General features: G+C 40.3%; 1 pseudogene; it reads right to left on the bottom strand.

Annotated features, from left to right (window-relative positions):
* Window positions 1-9,795: 9,795 nt before the first annotated feature.
* LOC141267416 (5S ribosomal RNA) lies at window positions 9,796-9,914 on the bottom strand (annotated as a pseudogene).
* Window positions 9,915-19,843: the final 9,929 nt, after the last annotated feature.

A 19,843-nucleotide genomic window follows, 5' to 3' on the forward strand; every position in this document is an offset into this window, starting at 1 on the left:
TATTTTTTCAGAGCTAGATGCAGAAAAAAATTATATTCAATTTGCAACCTGCTGGAGATCAGTATAGAAGGACTAATAGAACAAGTCCCACACACTGCTAGAAGCCCAAATATTTTTTCAGAGCTAAATGAAGAAAAAAATTATTTTTAATTTGCAACCTGATGGAGGTCAGTATAGATGGACTAATAGACCAAGTCCCACACACTGCTAGAAGCCCAAATATTTTTTCAGAGCTAGATGCAGAAAAAAATTATTTTTAATTTGCAACCTGATGGAGGTCAGTATAGATGGACTAATAGACCAAGTCCCACACACCGCTAGAAGCCCAAATATTTTTTCAGAGCTAGATGCAGAAAATTTTTTTATTCAATTTGCAACCTGATGGAGGTCAGTATAGATGGACTAATAGACCAAGTCCCACACACTGCTAGAAGCCCAAATATTTTTTCAGAGCTAGATGCAGAAAAAAAATATTTTTAATTTGCAACCTGATGGAGGTCAGTATAGATGGACTAATAGACCAAGTCCCACACACTGCTAGAAGCCCAAATATTTTTTCAGAGCTAGATGCAGAAAAAAAATATTTTTAATTTGCAACCTGATGGAGGTCAGTATAGATGGACTAATAGAACAAGTCCCACACGCTGCTAGAAGCCCAAATAATTTTTCAGAGATAAATGAAGAAAAAAATTATTTTTAATTTGCAACCTGATGGAGGTCAGTATAGATGGACTAATAGACCAAGTCCCACACACTGCTAGAAGCCCAAATATTTTTTCAGAGCTAGATGCAGAAAAAAAATATTTTTAATTTGCAACCTGATGGAGGTCAGTATAGATGGACTAATAGACCAAGTCCCACACACCGATAGAAGCCCAAATATTTTTTCAGAGCTAGATGCAGAAAAAAATTATATTCAATTTGCAACCTGCTGGAGGTCAGTATAGAAGGACTAATAGAACAAGTCCCACACACTGCTAGAAGCCCAAATATTTTTTCAGAGCTAAATGAAGAAAAAAATTATTTTTAATTTGCAACCTGATGGAGGTCAGTATAGATGGACTAATAGACCAAGTCCCACACACTGCTAGAAGCCCAAATATTTTTTCAAAGCTAGATGCAGAAAAAAAATATTTTTAATTTGCAACCTGATGGAGGTCAGTATAGATGGACTAATAGACCAAGTCCCACACACCGCTAGAAGCCCAAATATTTTTTCAGAGCTAGATGCAGAAATTTTTTTTATTCAATTTGCAACCTGATGGAGGTCAGTATAGATGGACTAATAGACCAAGTCCCACACACTGCTAGAAGCCCAAATATTTTTTCAGAGCTAGATGCAGAAAAAAATTATTTTTAATTTGCAACCTGATGGAGGTCAGTATAGATGGACTAATAGACCAAGTCCCACACACTGCTAGAAGCCCAAATATTTTTTCAGAGCTAGATGCAGAAAAAAATTATATTCAGTTTGCAACCTGATGGAGGTCAGTATAGATGGACTAATAGAATGATGCTATGCCCAAAAGATTTTACTTCACTAGGTGCAGTAAAAAAATTGGTATTCTATACACAGGTGGTATATCTTGCAACACAGATAGGCTACTCCACTGACTAACACACTCTGCAATAGGCCAAAAAGGATTAGCTTTGCTAGATTCAGCCAAATGCTGTGAAAAAAACTTGCACAGCACTGGCACAGACCTGCCTGGCAAAAACTGATAGGAACTTATGTAACCTAGTCCTGAAAAGGACTCCAATTACAATTAGTCTTTACTCCCACAATCTATCTATTTAAGAGCACAGACCTGCTTGATAAAAGTCGTAGGAAATGCTGTAACCTAGTCCTTAAAAGGACTGCAATCACAACTATTCCCTACTCCCAAGCTATCTGTATATTTGTGCGAAAATTGGCTTGAAATTAACAAAGTATAGCGCACACAGCAACAGCGGTGCCGTCTAACACGCAGCTGCAGCAGTGAGAAAATGGTGGCGACGGGGAAAATGGCTTGGTCTTATAGGGCAAGGACATGTGACATACACTGCCAATCACACATGCCCTTGCTTGTGTGAAAAAAAGCACTTCGCTCCGTGTGTGCGCTGCTGATAGGCTGACAGATTGCACCTCCCCACTGCAAATGCGGGAAAGAGAAAAAAAAATGGAGATCTTCATTGTTCCTGCAGAGATCCATCCCCTGCCCCTCCCCCCGCCCCGCTGTACACTCAAACTGCGTATTAACATTAATTTTCATCATTACTGAGAAAAAATCCAGTTATGATTTTGGTGCACGAACAGTTATCGATCATAACCTCGAACAGCCGAATTTTTCTCAAATTGTTCGTGTTCGCCGACCGGCTTGAACACCGCCCAAAACAGCTCGAATTTGAGATTGGCGAACAGTTCGAGTAGAACAACGCTCATCTCTAGTAATTACACCTATGACATAAAAATGTTCTATCATATGGAGAACTTGATTGATAATGAATTATTATCTATTATTGTTTATTATTCCAAACATAATTTATTTTAATATTTTGATAATAATTAGTTGGATATTACTGATTGCTATGGTACGCTGTGATATTATAGGTTAGGAAAAACTGCCAGATTTGGTATCAGATTAGGGAATGAAGACTTCAATCAAGACATCGCAATTATGAATTCTATCTTAATAAAGACTTTTAATTTTTATAAATCAAAGAGATTCTCAAAAGTTACAAGAAGAAGCAACTGATATCCGGACGTCTCAGAAGGTAACAGGTGTGAATGCTGAGTGTTATAATAGACTGTGTCCTTTACATACAATACAATTCACACCACTGATCACCAGGACGGCAGAGGACGATGATCCTATATGTACTGTGTTGTGTTCAAGTTTCATCACGTTCCAGTGGTTTCTTATCACCTGCAACGCTTCAATGAAAGCTGGTGAACAGGTAATACCTGGCATATGTGTCCTGTATATAAAGGACTGAGTACTGGTTATGGTGCTATATAAAGCAGGAAAGTGTCAAGTTAACCCTTGCTTTACTGACCAAAGACGTCACATCTGTTCCAAAAGTGACACGAGACCAGTGCGGACACACGGAAGATTCCAATGACGATCCAACGTAAGTCCAGGTGACACTGCACAGATATTAAAGCTACATTTCATCCATGGACTTTGTTTTCTTATCAACTGACACACATGATCTTTCTAATAAAGAGTACAGTTTATGGACTGAACAATAATGAGCACAATTATGGACTGTACAATATCTACATGCTGTAATTTATTTCAAAGGAGTTTTCATCTAAAGACTGTGTTATAAAAGAACCAAGAAGAAGACGAGACGACGACCCGATGACATCAGATGATGACGATTGAACCCGCGATTGCTTCAATTTAGATATAGGGAAGTATAATTATACATATTAAATGAATATTAGTCACGGCTTACCATAACATGAATTCACATCATTATATAACAATAATCCGATATTGATACTATTATTACTATTATTATTATTATGGAAATTTAATGATATTGCCAAGGAAGAAGGAAAGAAAAAATGATTGATGAATGTATCTTCTTTTGAGATATTTCAGTTAAAGTCCTTTTATTCTCAAAAAGGGGGAAATGTTAAATGGTTAATTATGGAAATTCATTTGGAATGTTAATCGATAATCATTTTTCTGAGTTCTATGCCTCAGCCATCGTGTCTAGATGACATGCGCTATTTGTGTGTGTATTTTTGATTCACTACCATATGTAGAACAGGTGTCCATACGACTGGCTATAAAAGCCCATGGTACAGAAAGGGGGGGCTCTCTTGCTCTGCCCACCCCACAAGACAAAGAATCTTCATGCTGAGAAGCAGATGACATGTAGGCCTGGACACATGCTGGACAAAGACATGATTTACCAGCCAGGATCCAAGGAAAGATGGGTGAATCTCAGCAATTAAACAATTAAGCTAATTATGGACAAATGGACAATTACTCTATAACTAATTATTGTATGTACCTGCTGCAATCTGATTCTTTTTAATGGACAATCCAAGAATAAATAGATACATTTTTTTATAAGAATATCGTGATATTGATACTTTGAGAAGTCCTCAGAAGAAAAAAATAATACAGGAAGAGTATTATTTTACAGTCTCCCATCCAAGTACTAACCAGGCCCGACCCTGCTTAGCTTCCAAGATCAGATGAGATCGGGCGTGTTCAGGGTGGTGTGGCTTTAGGCAGAGACATGCCTCTCACTTGCTGCTGAAGGCTAAACCCTTCATCGCGGTAATGTGACAGAAAGAGCAAGCTGGACCTGTAACTTGGGGGCGGAGCGAGACGTCCAGGGGTGAATGAAGGAAGAGGGTGAGATGGTTGCCAGTGACTTTGAGCTGCTCTTCAGGGGGGAGGGTCATGTTGCCTGCAAAGGTCTTCTGCTTAGGGTTACCGGTGGTTGCCTCCAGCCACGCGGGAGACGCTGGTCCTGGTGAAAAGGAGCCTAGTATTAACCGGTTCAGGACCGCCCACTGTACATAAACATCGGCGCTGCCTGGGCTCTGTGCAGCGCCGACGTTTAAAAACGGTGGGTGGTCCCGCAGCGCTCAGGACCCCCAGGGTCCTGCTAGCGCTGCGGTACCGGTTCAGAGCGATAGCTCTGACATGTGGCATCATGGGGACCTGATTGGATCAGGTCCCCATGATGTTAACCTGTTCCTATCTTTTAGATGCCGCGATCCATAGCGATCGCGGCATTTAAAAGATAGGGACAGCCGGTTATCGGCGATCGGAACCCCCCACATACCTGTCAGCGGCGGGGATCCCGGTGCTGTGACCTCTGACATCATCGAGACCTGATTGGCTCAGGTCTCGATGATGTCAGCGTCACACCAGCCAATCAGAGAGATCACCAGGGAAGTTTGTTTTAGCAACAAACTTTCCCGGGCGATCTGTCTGATAAATGCAGTTTCTCCTCCGATCTCAGTGAGAGAGCAGAGGAGAAACAGTGTGACAAGAGCTGTCAGCCTTGCCACTGTGAAAGTAAAAAAAAAAATAAAATAAAAAAGAAAGTAAGAGTTAGGGTTAGTGAGTCTGTCAGATCAGTCAGTCCTGTCAGATCAGTCCAGTCAGATCTGTCAGTCCTGTCAGATCTGTCAGTCAGATCTGTCAGTCCTGTCAGATCTGTCAGTCAGTCAGTCCTGTCAGATTTGTCAGTCAGTCCTGTCAGATCTGTCAGTCAGTCCTGTCAGTCCTGTCAGATCTGTCAGTCAGTCAGTCCTGTCAGATCTGTCAGTCAGTCCTGTCAGATCTGTCAGTCAGTCAGTCCTGTCAGATCTGTCAGTCAGTCAGTCCTGTCAGATCTGTCAGTCAGTCCTGTCAGATCTGTCAGTCAGTCATTCCTGTCAGATCTGTCAGTCAGTCAGTCCTGTCAGATCTGTCAGTCAGTCAGATCTGTCTGTCAGTCAGTCCTGTTAGATCTGTCAGTCCTGTCAGATCTGTCAGTCAGTCAGTCCTGTCAGATCTGTCAGTCAGTTAGATCTGTCAGTCAGTCAGTCCTGTCAGATCTGTCCGTAAGTCAGTCCTGTCAGATCAGTCAGTCAGTCCTGTCACATCAGTCAGTCAGTCCTGTCAGATCAATCCGGTCAGTCCAGTCCGGTCCCGTCCTTTCAGTCCGGTCCGTTCAGTCCAGTCAAAAAATATAAAAATAAAATGGCCCGTCAGACTTATACCGCAGAGGAGGTGTATGCCCTGCTGTGTTCTGACACTGATGACAGCGCAATTTCAGATGGAGATATGGATTTTGAGGGCTTTAGTAGCGGCGACACTGAGAGCCCAGAAATGAGCAGTGATTCTGTTCCATCCTCAAGCCCAAGGACCAGTACAGCAATAGGGGCAAATAGCGCTACTGGAGAAACGTCTCCAAATCAGGGAACACTGCCCAGTACAAGCGCTGTCCCTGCTACTAGTGAATTGGCGCACGCCAGTGTACAAGGGGCGTTGCCACATGATCTAGCATTTCCCAGATGGGAGGCTTCAGATTCGGCTGCTCCATTCAGCCCTGATTTCAATGCCATTCCTGGTATAAATGTGGAGGTGGAAGATTTTGGACCAATTCATTTTTTTAATTTGTTTTTTACAGACAGCTTGCTAGAGCATATTGTCGTGCAAACAAATTTATACGCGTCCCAATTCATAAGCCAGAATCCCCGATCTTACTATGCTAGGGCAAATTTATGGACACCAACTAATGTCCCGGAAATAAAAAAATTTTTAGGACTTACATTTGCCATGGGGCTTGTTAAAAAACCGAGCATTCGATCCTACTGGTCCAACCACCCTGTTCAAGCCACCCCTATGTTTTCAGTCATTCTGCCTAGGACCCGTTATGAAATGCTCATGCGGTTTTGGCATTTTAAAGACAATAGTCAATGCCTGCCCAGAAATGCCCCAGAACATGACAGGTTATATAAAATTAGACCCATCATTGAAAATTTGTCAGAAAAATTCTTAAGCCTCTACACCCCAACACAAAATATTTCTATAGACGAGTCCCTTGTAAAATTCAAAGGAAGACTGCACCTCAAGCAATTTATCCCATCTAAAAGGGCAAGGTTTGGAATAAAGCTCTATAAAATGTGCGAAAGTTCAACCGGATACACATCCGCTTTTCGCATATATGAGGGGAAAGATAGCCAACTAAACCCACCAGGATGCCCTACTTATCTGGGGACATCTGGAAAAATTGTTTGGGAGCTGATAAGTCCATTTTTTCAAAAAGGCTACAATCTATATGTGGACAATTATTACACCAGCATACAACTATTTAAAAGTCTGGTTGAACACAACATCGGGGCTTGTGGGACCATCCGTAAAAACCGTCAGGGGTTTCCACAACCATTGGTCAACCAAAAGTTTCAAAAGGGGCAGTCAGGGGCTGTACGCAACGGAGAGCTGCTTGCCCTGAAATATAGGGATAAGAAGGATATTTTTGTCCTCAGCTCGATCCACACAGATGCCACAAGGGCCACTGTAGAACTAGGATCCACCACTCCGAAGCAAAAACCTGTGTCAGTCATTGACTACAACAAACACATGGGGGGGTGGACCTTGCAGACCAGGTTCTACAGCCATACCAGGTATCAAGAAAGTCCTATACCTGGTATAAAAAGTTGGTTATTTATTTGTTTCAGGTGGCCACATACAATTCTTTTGTGTTGTACAAAAAAGCAGGAAATTCAGATCCTTTTCTTGATTATCAAGAAAAGGTAATTAAAAATCTTGTCTTTCAAAGTGTTAGCCCCACTCATCCATTAGAATCTGAGGATGTGAAAAGACTCACTGAGCGACATTTTATTGCACTTATTCCAGCAACGGAAACAAGAAGGAACCCCCAGAAAAGATGTCGTGTATGTACTAAGAGAGGAATGAGGCGTGATACCCGCTACTATTGCCCACAATGCCCATCATTGCCAGCCTTATGCGTCACTGACTGCTTTAAAATCTTCCACACAGAACCACGTTTTTAAACTGTAAAAATGTATCCCAATTTGTCATTCAAACATTTGGTTCATTTAGTGAATGACACATTCGAGTAGAGCTCACTTAATTTCCAGGGGGGGTTCTCCAGAATCTAAACCTTCCATTGCGTGCTTGTTTCTGGAAATCATCCATTGAGTTAAAATGGTCACTAAACCCATAGGTGAATTCCCAGAGGGGTTTCATTTCCAAAATGGGGTCACTTCAGGGGGGATTCTTTAGCTCTGGTACTCTGAAAAGTGCCAGAACAGCATAATCCCCCCTGAAGTGACCCCATTATAGAAATGACACCTCTGTGGGAATTCATCTATGGGTTTAGTGACCATTTACCTATCTACTTATTTTCCCACCACTAGATTAATTTATGCAGAGGAGTAGATTGTAAAATTCGGTCACTTGTTGTGGGCTTCCTCTGTTTAGGCACCTCAGGGGCTCTCCAAATGCAACATGGCGTCCGCTATCCATTCCAGTCAAATTTCCATTCCAAAAGTCAAATGGCGCTCCTTACCTTCCAAGCCATGCCGTGTGCCCAAACAGTGGCTTTGCACCACATATGGGGTATCAGCGTGCTCAGGAGAAATTGCACAACACATTTTGGGGTCCATTTTTTCTGACTGCCCTTGTGAAAATTAAAAATTTGAGGCTAAAGTAGCAGTTTTGTGTTAAAAATGTGTTTTTTTATTTTCACACTTCAACATTATAAAATTCTGTGAAGCCCCTGGGGGTTCAAGGTGCTCACCACACATCTAGACAAGTTACTTGAGGGGTCTAGTTTCCAAAATGGGGTCACTTGTTGGGGGTTTCCTCTGTTTAGGCACCTCAGGGGCTCTCCAAATGCAACATGGCGTCCGCTATCCATTCCAGTCAAATTTCCATTCCAAAAGTCAAATGGCGCTCCTTACCTTCCAAGCCATGCCGTGCGCCCAAACAGTGGCTTTGCACCACATATGGGGTATCAGCGTGCTCAGGAGAAATTGCTCAACACATTTTGGGGTCCATTTTTTCTGGCTGCCCTTGTGAAAATTAAAAATTTGAGGCTAAAGTAGCAGTTTTGTGTTAAAAATGTGATTTTTTATTTTCACACTTCAACATTATAAAATTCTGTGAAGCCCCTGGGGGTTCAAGGTGCTCACCACACATCTAGATAAGTTCCTTGAGGGGTCTAGTTTCCAAAATGGGGTCACTTGTTGGGGGTTTCCTCTGTTTAGACACCTCTGGGGCTCTCCAAATGCAACATGGCGTCCGCTATCCATTCCAGTCAAATTTCCATTCCAAAAGTCAAATGGCGCTCCTTACCTTCCAAGCTATGCCGTGCACCCAAACAGTGGCTTTGCACTACATATGGGGTATCAGCGTGCTCAGGAGAAATTACACAACACATTTTGGGGTCCATTTTTTCTGGCTGCCGTTGTGAAAATTAAAAATTTGAGGTTAAAGTAGCAGTTTTGTGAAAAAAAGTTAAATGTTCATTGTTTTCTTCCACATTCCAAAAATTCCTGTGAAGCACCTGAATGGTTAATAAACTTCTTGAATGTGGTTTTGAGCACCTTGAGGGGTGCAGTTTTTAGAATGGTATCACTTTTGGGTATTTTCTGTCATAAAGGCTCCTCAAAGTCACTTCAAATAAGATGTGGTCCCTAAAAAAAATGTTTTTGTAAATTTTGTTGTAAAAATGAGAAATCGCTGGTCAACTTTTAACCCTTATAGCTTCCTAACAAAAAAAATTTTGGTTCCAAAATTGTGCTGATGTGAAGTAGACATGTGGGCAATGTTATTTATTAACTATTTTGTGTGATATATCTCTCTGATTAAAGGGCATGAAAATTCAAAGTTTGAAAATTGCAAAATTTTCAAAATTTTCGCCAAATTTCCGATTTTTTCACAATCAAACGCAAGAGATATCAAAGAAATTTTACCACTATCATGAAGTACAATATGTCACAAAAAAACAGTCTCAGAATCAGGGGGATCCGTTGAAGTGTTCCAGAGTAATTACCTCATAAAGTGACAGTGGTCAGAATTGAAAAAATTGGCCCGGTCACGAAGGCAAAAACAGGCTCTGGCGCGAAGTGGTTAAAAGTAAAGAAGCAACAATGCTGGAGACCCACGGTGATCAGAAGGATGCTAGTATTTTGCAGAGATGAAATAGCGCAAGAGAGAAAGCAAATGAAAAAAAGAAAAGAGAATGAATGTGTGCACTTGTGAAAGGGAATGGAAAAAAGGCATAGAAGAGAGTGCCCCCTGCTGGTGGAAGGAAGAAAAAAGAAAAAGCATACAGCACCTGGTATTCCCAGGTGGTCTCCCATCCAAGTACTAATCAGGCCCAACACTGCTTAGCTTCTGAGATCAGACAAGATCAGGCATGTTCAGATTGGTGTGGCCATAGGCAGAGACAGATCTCTCAATTGCTGCTTTTCTACTTTGACGTCTGGCTGCCGGCTGCCCTTTCCAGTGCTCAGCAAGACCAGGTCCTTTTGTGCTTTCCCTTCTCTTCAATTTTTTTGCTGGCTTCCTTAAAAGGTCTTGTAGACACAACGCCCCACTCAGAGACGCTGAGCTCACTGATCGGCTGCAGCGCTGTCGACGGAACGTCAGCTTCACGGCCAATGCCACAGGCCGGGAGCAGAGGCGAGACTCACCGGTAGACCCGGGTAGGGTGAGTAGAGCGCGGTTAGTTGCTTTCTAATAGCCTGCAGCCGGGGATTAACTTTTAATGAAAGGGAACAATCCCTTTGACTGTATGCAGCGCGCCACACCTAGGAAGCGCACTCTCACACACAAGCCAGCATGCCCACGTGCTCGCACGTGACAACACCCCCTATCTGCCCCTACAACCTCTCCGTCACCATGCGTCAGACTCTCCTGCCTGTTTTATGATTTCAGGGCCCTAGCAGGAATCAACCCCCCCCTCCCCAATTCCTTCCGCACCTTCCTTGCCTTCCTTGCACTGAGGTTAGCTCTTTGTCAGCCGTCTGGCTTGGTTACACAAGCTTCTTTGCAGAGAAACATGTTACTTCTGCTGGCCCTCGCTATTCGGCCGGCATCCAAAACCTTCCCTGGGCACCTGCTGAAAGCCTGGCCCCTTCACGGCCCCGGGTGCTTTTAACGCCATGATTTCCACACGGCGAGCTGCTGAGTCAATAAGCACTCCTAGCCGTGGCAAAGAGTTTGGTGTCAGGCCTGCGTTAAGGCGGCGGGGTAGCGTACTTAGCTGCCAACTGGCTCAGAGGCCTTGGGGCTTCCATCATCTAAGTTACTTAAGGTCGGTGTCCGGCAAGGCGCCGTTCCATGCTAGCCGAGCTGGGCAGTAGGGCAAAACATCATCAAAATAGTCTCCCATCCAAGTACTGTCCGAGACCAGCCCTGCTTTGCTTCCGAGATCAGACGAGATCGGGCGTATCCAAGGTGGTATGGCCAGTAGACGCTGTCCGATCAATCGCCCGGCCAGCCTTTCTCAGGATCGCTTGGTGGCGAGCAATCTGGCCGTGACGGGGCGGGCTCCGAAGGGTCCATGCAAAAGCTGTGCCGTCCCTACAGGTGTGGTTTGTTTAGCAGTGATTCACCCGCTGCATCAGGTGTCTTCAAAAATGTCTCGGCGTGGGGTCTCCTGCAGGGTAAACCCTTCATCGCGTATTGTGACAGAAAGAGCAAGCTGGACGCATAACTTGGGGACGGAGCGAGACGTCCAGGGGTGAATGAAGGAAGAGGGTGAGATGGTTTCCAGTGACTTTGAGCTGCTCTTCAGGGGGGAGGGTCGTGTTGCCTGCAAAGGTCTTCTGCTTGGGGTTACCGGTGGTTGCCTCCAGCCAGGCGGGAGACGCTGGTCCTGGTGAAAAGGAGCCTAGTATTAAAAGTAAAGAAGCAACAATGCTGGAGGCCCACGGTGATCAGAAGGATTCTGGTATTTTGCAGAGATGAAATAGCGCAAGAGAGAAAGCAAATGAAAAAAAGAAAAGAGAATGAATGTGTGCACTTGTGAAAGGGAATGGAAAAAAGGCATAGAAGAGAGTGCCCCCTGCTGGTGGAAGGAAGGAAAAAGCAAAAGCCTACAGCACCTGGCATTCCCAGGCAGTCTCTGTTAAATGGTTAATTATGGAAATTCATTTGGAATGTTAATCGATAATCATTTTTCTGAGTTCTATGCCTCAGCCATCATGTCTAGTTGACATGCGCTATTTGTGTGTGTATTTTTGGTTCACTACCATATGTAGAACAGGTGTCCATTCGACTGGCTATAAAAGCCCATGGTACAGAAAGGGGGGGCTCTCTTGCTCTGCCCACCCCACAAGACACAGAATCTTCATGCTGAGAAGCAGATGACATGTAGGCCTGGACACATGCTGGACAAAGACATGATTTACCAGCCAGGATGCAAGGAAAGATGGGTGAATCTCAACAATTAAGCTAATTATGGACAAATGGACAATTACTTTATAACTAATTATTGTATGTACCTGCTGCAATCTGATTCTTTTTAATGGACAATCCAAGAATAAATAGATACATTTTTTTATAAGAATATCGTGATATTGATACTTTGAGAAGTCCTCAGTAGAAAAAAATAATACAGGAAGAGTATTATTTTACAATGGTGAGCCAGCCAGTCCTGTTTTTTTGTTTTTTAAATTAAGTTAGTGAATTTCTTCCGTGAACAAGGGGGGAGTCCTGACGAGCTGAACAGCTGTTGTTCACGTGTCAGTAAATTCACTAGTTTGTCACGAGAAGCAGAAAGGACATACAGACTGAGGAAAGACAGGAAGCAGAGGTGCTAACAAGGAACAGAATCACACAGGAAAAGAATCATACGAACTGAAGACAGGACGTGCTGATAAAGAGAAGCCAAGGAATCTTAAGGTAAGCAAAATATGGATATAATTTCTTCTTTTGCTAAACAAAGTAATATTAATTTCAAAGTTAATGTAGGAGATGACATAGAAGTTTTGTGGCTCAGTTTATACAAAGAATGTGAATTGCAGAATTTACAGTTAACTTCTAAATTGGTAAATAGAGACAAACAGAAATTGAGAAATATTCTACATTTGGTAGATTTTTTTCATAGTCTTGTGTTAGAGTTTTCTAAGCAGGAAAATAGTGTAGAAGTGTCAGACGGTGATACTGATTCAGACTGTAATGTGGAAAATGAACAAGAAGTAAGACACGTGTCTGTAACTGAAGGTGACCTTGGGTCTGACCAAGAGACGGACATACAGAAACCTGACATGGGAGGAGACATGACTGACATACGAGAAACCGACATACTAGGTGATGTGGGAGGAGACGTGAGTGACGTAGTAGGAACGGACGTACAAGAGCCACTAAAAATATCAGAGAATTCTGGAATTACCCAGGCTCAACTCCAAATTAAAATGAGGAAAAATTTGCTGAAATTATACAAAATCATGCCAAAATATGATGTCAAAATCCATGCCTGTAGAAATTCAGAGACATTTGAGAGCTTCTCTGATAAGTTTGATTTATCCAATGAGGAGAGGAATCAATTATTTAAAATATGGATTCCTGTGACATTGTCCAGACGTTTACATTTAATGCCCTGTGAAAATGACTCTCCTAATGGATGGGAAAATGATTCGGACAGATTAAGATATTTGTTTTATTGTGTCACAAAGGATTTTCCCAACATAGAAGATCTGCAGAAACTAAGGATTGGTAGGAAGGAATGTACATATACATTCATGTCCATATTTGAACGGTTGTACAAAGCTCTCATCAAAAATGGAAAAGTACAACATATGATAACAACTTTTGTACAAAAATTCAAATTCCTAAATTCAGTTTCCCAAGTTATGGCATCACAAAAAAATTCATTATTTGAATGTGCGCAGATGCTGGATTTTGTTAGAAAACATGAGAATCGTGAAAAGAAAATAAATCAAGCTAAATTTATAAAACCAGGAAAGGTAAAATCTTACCAAAAGCCAATATCAAACTCTCCTAGACTGAGTCATCCCCATAGTTAACTATATCAAATACGCAGAAGATTACATATATGTTATAAGCCATATCAGCCAGTGCAAAGATCCATCTCTCCACACAATGAGTTAATTCTCAGTCAGAACTGTGATTCTCTAAAAAGGAAAATGGCTGAAACTGATGGACAGAGACAGGTGAGACGACCAACTCACAGTGACGTCATGGAATGTGGACAGAAGAACAGGCAGTTCTCTGAGGTTTTGAAGGATAGAAAAATGTCTTTCCTAAATAGGGCGTTCCTGGAGATATTTGAGAGAGACAGAAGATTTGGTTTAGGGAGTGGCTAAGGAAAAACTGTAATTATAATGTTGTATCAAAATGTAATACAATGTCTCAATATTTATTTATAATCTTATACAGTAAAATTGTAGTTACATAGTTTATAATAGTTCATATATATATATATATATATATATATACACTTGTCTAAGTAGAGATTGCGTATAATTGTATTTATATATACGTTTATAAGATATATATATATATCAATTAATAAATTAGAACTTCATATATATAAATTTAAGTAGCAATATTTGGATTACATTAGAACCAACCAATATATGTATAAGATATTTAAATAATTCTGTTTCTGTATGAATTTGATATTTAATTTTATTTTCTTATATTTCCTTAGAGTTTTCATTCCAAAGCAGGATTTGATCAAAGAACTCTAAAATGGATTTATTTCTTTATTCACACAGGAAGTGAAAAAATTGCATGATTTTATGTGTATAACATTTTAAAATAATAACAATATATCTAGTTGAACTATAATATATATGTAATACTTATTAATTCTTTTGTGTTGCTAATATTTTCTGTGCATGAAGTGTTCGTGCAAATTAACGTAGCTTTACAGCATGACGTGTGACAGCTGCGGCCTTTGAACTTTGAACTAATAGTATAGGATCCCATTCATTCTATTTTCAACTGATGTAACTTAAGACCGGGCAGCCAGTGAAAAAAGAATCAAAGACAATAGTTTTTTCAAGTGTCTGAAATTCCAGTGACTTACTCTCATATTATATAATATGTACTTGGGGAATAGTCAAAGAAATATAAAGATATTCAATTGATATGGCAATGCGCATTAATAAATTGGGATACAACAATTTTGGGTTAAATATATATACAGTGCCTACAAGTAGTATTCAACCCCCTGCAGATTTAGCTGGTTTGATAAGATGCAAATAAGTTAGAGCCTTCAAACTGCAAACGAGAGTAGGTTTTATGAACAGAAGCATAAATCTTACAAACCAAAAAGTTATGTTGCTCAGTTGAATTTTATTAAATTTTAAACATAAAAGTGTGGGTCAATTATTATACAATCCCTATGTTTAATATTTTGTGGAATAACCCTTGTTTGTAATTACAGCTAATAATCGTCTTTTATAAGACCTGATCAGGCCGGCACAGGTCTGTGGAGTTATCTTGGCCCACTCCTCCATGCAGATCTTCTCCAAGTTATCTAGGTTCTTTGGGTGTCTCATGTGGACTTTATTCTTGAGCTCCTTCCACAAGTTTTCAATTGGGTTAAGATCAGGAGACTGACTAGGCCACTCCAACACCTTGATTTTTTCCCTCTTGAACCAGGCCTTGGTTTTCTTGGCTGTGTGCTTTGGGTCGTTGTCTTGTTGGAAGATGAAATTACGACCCATCTTAAGATCCTTGATGGAGGAGCGGAGGTTCTTGGCCAAAATCTCCAGGTAGGCCGTGCTATCCATCTTCCCATGGATGCAGACCAGATGGCCAGGCCCCTTGGCAGAGAAATAGCCCCACAGCATGATGCTGCCACCACCATGCTTGACTGTAGGGATGGTATTCTTGGGGTCGTATGCAGTGCCATCCAGTCTCCAAACGTCACGTGTGTGGTTGGCACCAAAGATCTCGATCTTGGTCTCATCAGACCATAGAACCTTGAACCAGTCTGTCTCAGAGTCCTCCAAGTGATCATGAGCAAACTGTAGACGAGCTTTGACATGACGCTTTGAAAGTACAGGTACCTTACGGGCTCGTCTGGAACGGAGACCATTGCGGTGGAGTACGTTACTTATGATATTGACTGAAACCAATGTCCACACTGCCATGAGATCTTCCCGGAGCTCCTTCCTTGTTGTCCTTGGGTTAGCCTTGACTCTTCGGACAAGCCTGACCTCGGCACGGGAGGACACTTTCAAAGGCTGTCCTGGCCGTGGAAGGCTAACAGTAGTTCCATAAGCCTTCCACTTATGGATGATGCTCCCAACAGTGGAGACAGGTAGGCCCAACTCCTTGGAAAGGGTTTTGTACCCCTTGCCAGCCTTGTGACCCTCCACGATCTTGTCTCTGATGGCCTTGGAATGCTCCTTTGTCTTTCCCATGTTGACCATGTCTGAGTGCTGTTCACAAGTTTGGGGAGGGTCTTAAATAGTCAGAAAAGGCTGGCAAAAGAGATCTTTAATCCACACATGTGAAGCTCATTATTCTTGATGCCTGAACTACTTCTTAATACTTTAGGGGGACCAAACAGAATTCTTATGGTTTGAGGGGTTGAATAATAAATGACACTCTGAATTAACTTTTAACGTTTTTAAAAAAAAAAATAAAATTTGCTGCAGTGCATTTCCCACTTCCAGGCTGATCTACAGTACAAATGTCACAATGCCAAGTTAATTCCACATGTGTCAACCAGCTAAATCTGCAGGGGGTTGAATACTACTTGTAGGCACTGTATATATATCTAAAACTTCATATGTGGAATGTTTGAGTTGAACAGATCTGTGAATGTCAGAATGAAGGTGACAGATGAGTAAATCAGCAGCTGCTAAGTGTGATTGATGTGACAGAGGCCTCGTATGTTTGTATGTTTGAAAAAAAAAAAATGTTTCTTTATGTGAAGGTACAAAAATATATTTAATTCTGAGGAAATTATAATACATAATTAGGTATTATCTACATATATATATTTCTATATTTCTTTAATAATTATTATTTCTTGATTTAACTAATAGTGGATAAGGGCAACCACACATCAAAATGGTTTACAAAGCAAATTTATATTTAGAATAATTTTCCACATGATAATATTCTTGAATAACTATAATATTATTTTTAATGGTTACCTAAATAGGTACACACATCTCTTTAGTCAAATCTATGCTACTCATCGATATGAAATTTATGCACAATATTTCTAGAAGAATAATTATTTTTAATTTGGTTCTGATATATACATAAATTTTATAAAATAATATTTTTGGTATTAAGGGGGAAAATGTGTTTTTGATCCTGATTACATAATCACTTTTGATCAATACTTATTTTCCACACATTTTAATAAAGAAGAAATAATAATAAGGTACTATGGTATAATTAAGAAGGGTATTACATGCAAAGTTGCATAATTTAATATTTTTTGGTGGTACAAGGTTATGACAAATATGAAGTCATCCAAATAATGGAGATATAAGGGTATTTTTTATGGAGAATATAATTACTCTGCATTTGTTATTAAAATTTAAAGGCCTTATTTTTATTTTTATTCTTATTTTTACTCTTAATTTTATTTTTCATTTTTACAATTTTATTCTTACTTTATACTTCTTATTTTTCTATTTTTTCATTTTTTAATTCTCATTTGATTTTATTTGAGTTCAATATCTCAATTGAGAAAACACATTAATATTTAATAAAGTAATGTCTAATACAAGAGTATTGCTTCATTAAATATATATTGCTAAGGAAAAAAATGTTTACATTTTCTGAGTAAACACAACAATTCATTCATTCATTTATTCATTCATTCATTCATTCATACATTCATATATTTATTCATTTTGGTTCAGGAGTATACATTCTTTGATATTCTTGGTTTAATAAAGATATAAAAACTTGTTTTTTCAAAATACACTGACACCTATGGGTTGGAAAAGGTAATTACACCTATGACATAAAAATGTTCTATCATATGGAGAACTTGATTGATAATGAATTATTATCTATTATTGTTTATTATTCCAAACATAATTTATTTTAATATTTTGATAATAATTAGATGGATATTACTAATTGCTATGGTACGCTGTGATATTAAAGGTTAGGAAAAACTGCCAGATTTGGTATCAGATTAGGGAATGAAGACTTCAATCAAGACATCGCAATTATGAATTCTATCTTAATAAAGACTTTTAATTTTTATAAATCAAAGAGATTCTCAAAAGTTACAAGAAGAAGCAACTGATATCCGGACGTCTCAGAAGGTAACAGGTGTGAATGCTGAGTGTTATAATAGACTGTGTCCATTACATACAATACAATTCACATCACTGATCACCAGGACGGCAGAGGACGATGATCCTATATGTACTCTGTTGTGTTCAAGTTTCATCACGTTCCAGTGGTTTCTTATCACCTGCAACGCTTCAATGAAAGCTGGTGAACAGGTAATACCTGGCATATGTGTCCTGTATATAAAGGACTGAGTACTGGTTATGGTGCTATATAAAGCAGGAAAGTGTCAAGTTAACCCTTGCTTTACTGACCAAAGACGTCACATCTGTTCCAAAAGTGACACGAGACCAGTGCGGACACACGGAAGATTCCAAAGACGATCCAACGTAAGTCCAGGTGACACTGCACAGATATTAAAGCTACATTTCATCCATGGACTTTGTTTTCTTATCAACTGACACACATGATCTTTCTAATAAAGAGTACAGTTTATGGACTGAACAATAATGAGCACAATTATGGACTGTACAATATCTACATGCTGTAATTTATTTCAAAGGAGTTTTCATCTAAAGACTGTGTTATAAAAGAACCAAGAAGATGACGACCCGATGACATCAGATGATGACGATTGAACCCGCGATTGCTTCAATTTAGATATAGGGAAGTATAATTATACATATTAAATGAATATTAGTCACGGCTTACCATAACATGAATTCACATCATTATATAACAATAATCCGATATTGATACTATTATTACTATTATTATTATTATGGAAATTTAATGATATTGCCAAGGAAGAAGGAAAGAAAAAATGATTGATGAATGTATCTTCTTTTGAGATTTTTCAGTTAAAGTCCTTTTATTCTCAAAAAAGGGGGAAATGTTAAATGGTTAATTATGGAAATTCATTTGGAATGTTAATCGATAATCATTTTTCTGAGTTCTATGCCTCAGCCATCGTGTCTAGTTGACATGCGCTATTTGTGTGTGTATTTTTGGTTCACTACCATATGTAGAACAGGTGTCCATACGACTGGCTATAAAAGCCCATGGTACAGAAAGGGGGGGCTCTCTTGCTCTGCCCACCCCACAAGACACAGAATCTTCATGCTGAGAAGCAGATGACATGTAGGCCTGGACACATGCTGGACAAAGACTTGATTTACCAGCCAGGATCCAAGGAAAGATGGGTGAATCTCAACAATTAAGCTAATTATGGACAAATGGACAATTACTTTATAACTAATTATTGTATGTACCTGCTGCAATCTGATTCTTTTTAATGGACAATCCAAGAATAAATAGATACATTTTTTTATAAGAATATCGTGATATTGATACTTTGAGAAGTCCTCAGTAGAAAAAAAATAATACACGAAGAGTATTATTTTACAGTCTCCCATCCAAGTACTAACCAGGCCCAACCTTGCTTAGCTTCCGAGATCAGATGAGATCGGGCGTATCCAAGGTGGTATGGCCAGTAGACGCTGCTCAATCCATCGCCCGGCCAGCCTTTCTCAGGATCGCTTGATGGCGAGCAATCTGGCCGTGACGGGGCGGGCTCCGAAGGGTCCATGCAAAGTCTGTGCCGTCCCTACAGGTGTGGTTTGTTTAGCAGTGATTCACCCGCCGCATCAGGTGTCTTCAAAAATGTCTCGGCGCAGGGTATCCTGCAGGCTAAACCCTTCATCGCGGTAATGTGACAGAAAGAGCAAGCTGGACCCGTAACTTGGGGGCGGAGCGAGACGTCCAGGGGTGAATGAAGGAAGAGGGTGAGATGGTTGCCAGTGATTTTGAGCTGCTCTTCAGGGGGGAGGGTCGTGTTGCCTGCAAAAGTCTTCTGCTTGGGGTTACCGGTTGTTGCCTCCAGCCACCCGGGAGACGCTGGTCCTGGTGAAAATGAGCCTAGTATTAAAAGTAAATAAGCAACAATGCTGGAGGCCCGCTGTCATCAGAAGGATGCTGGTATTTTGCAGAGATGAAATAGCGCAAGAGAGAAAGCAAATGAAAAAAAGAAAAGAGAATGAATGTGTGCACTTTTGAAAGGGAATGGAAAAAAGGCATTAGAAGAGAGTGCCCCCTGCTGGTGGAAGGAAGGAAAAAGCAAA

The sequence above is a fragment of the Phyllobates terribilis genome, unplaced genomic scaffold (genome assembly GCF_046119375.1).
Source record: "Phyllobates terribilis strain yellow unplaced genomic scaffold, ASM4611937v1 Scaffold_4__5_contigs__length_816908805, whole genome shotgun sequence".
Taxonomy (NCBI): Eukaryota; Metazoa; Chordata; class Amphibia; order Anura; family Dendrobatidae; genus Phyllobates; species Phyllobates terribilis.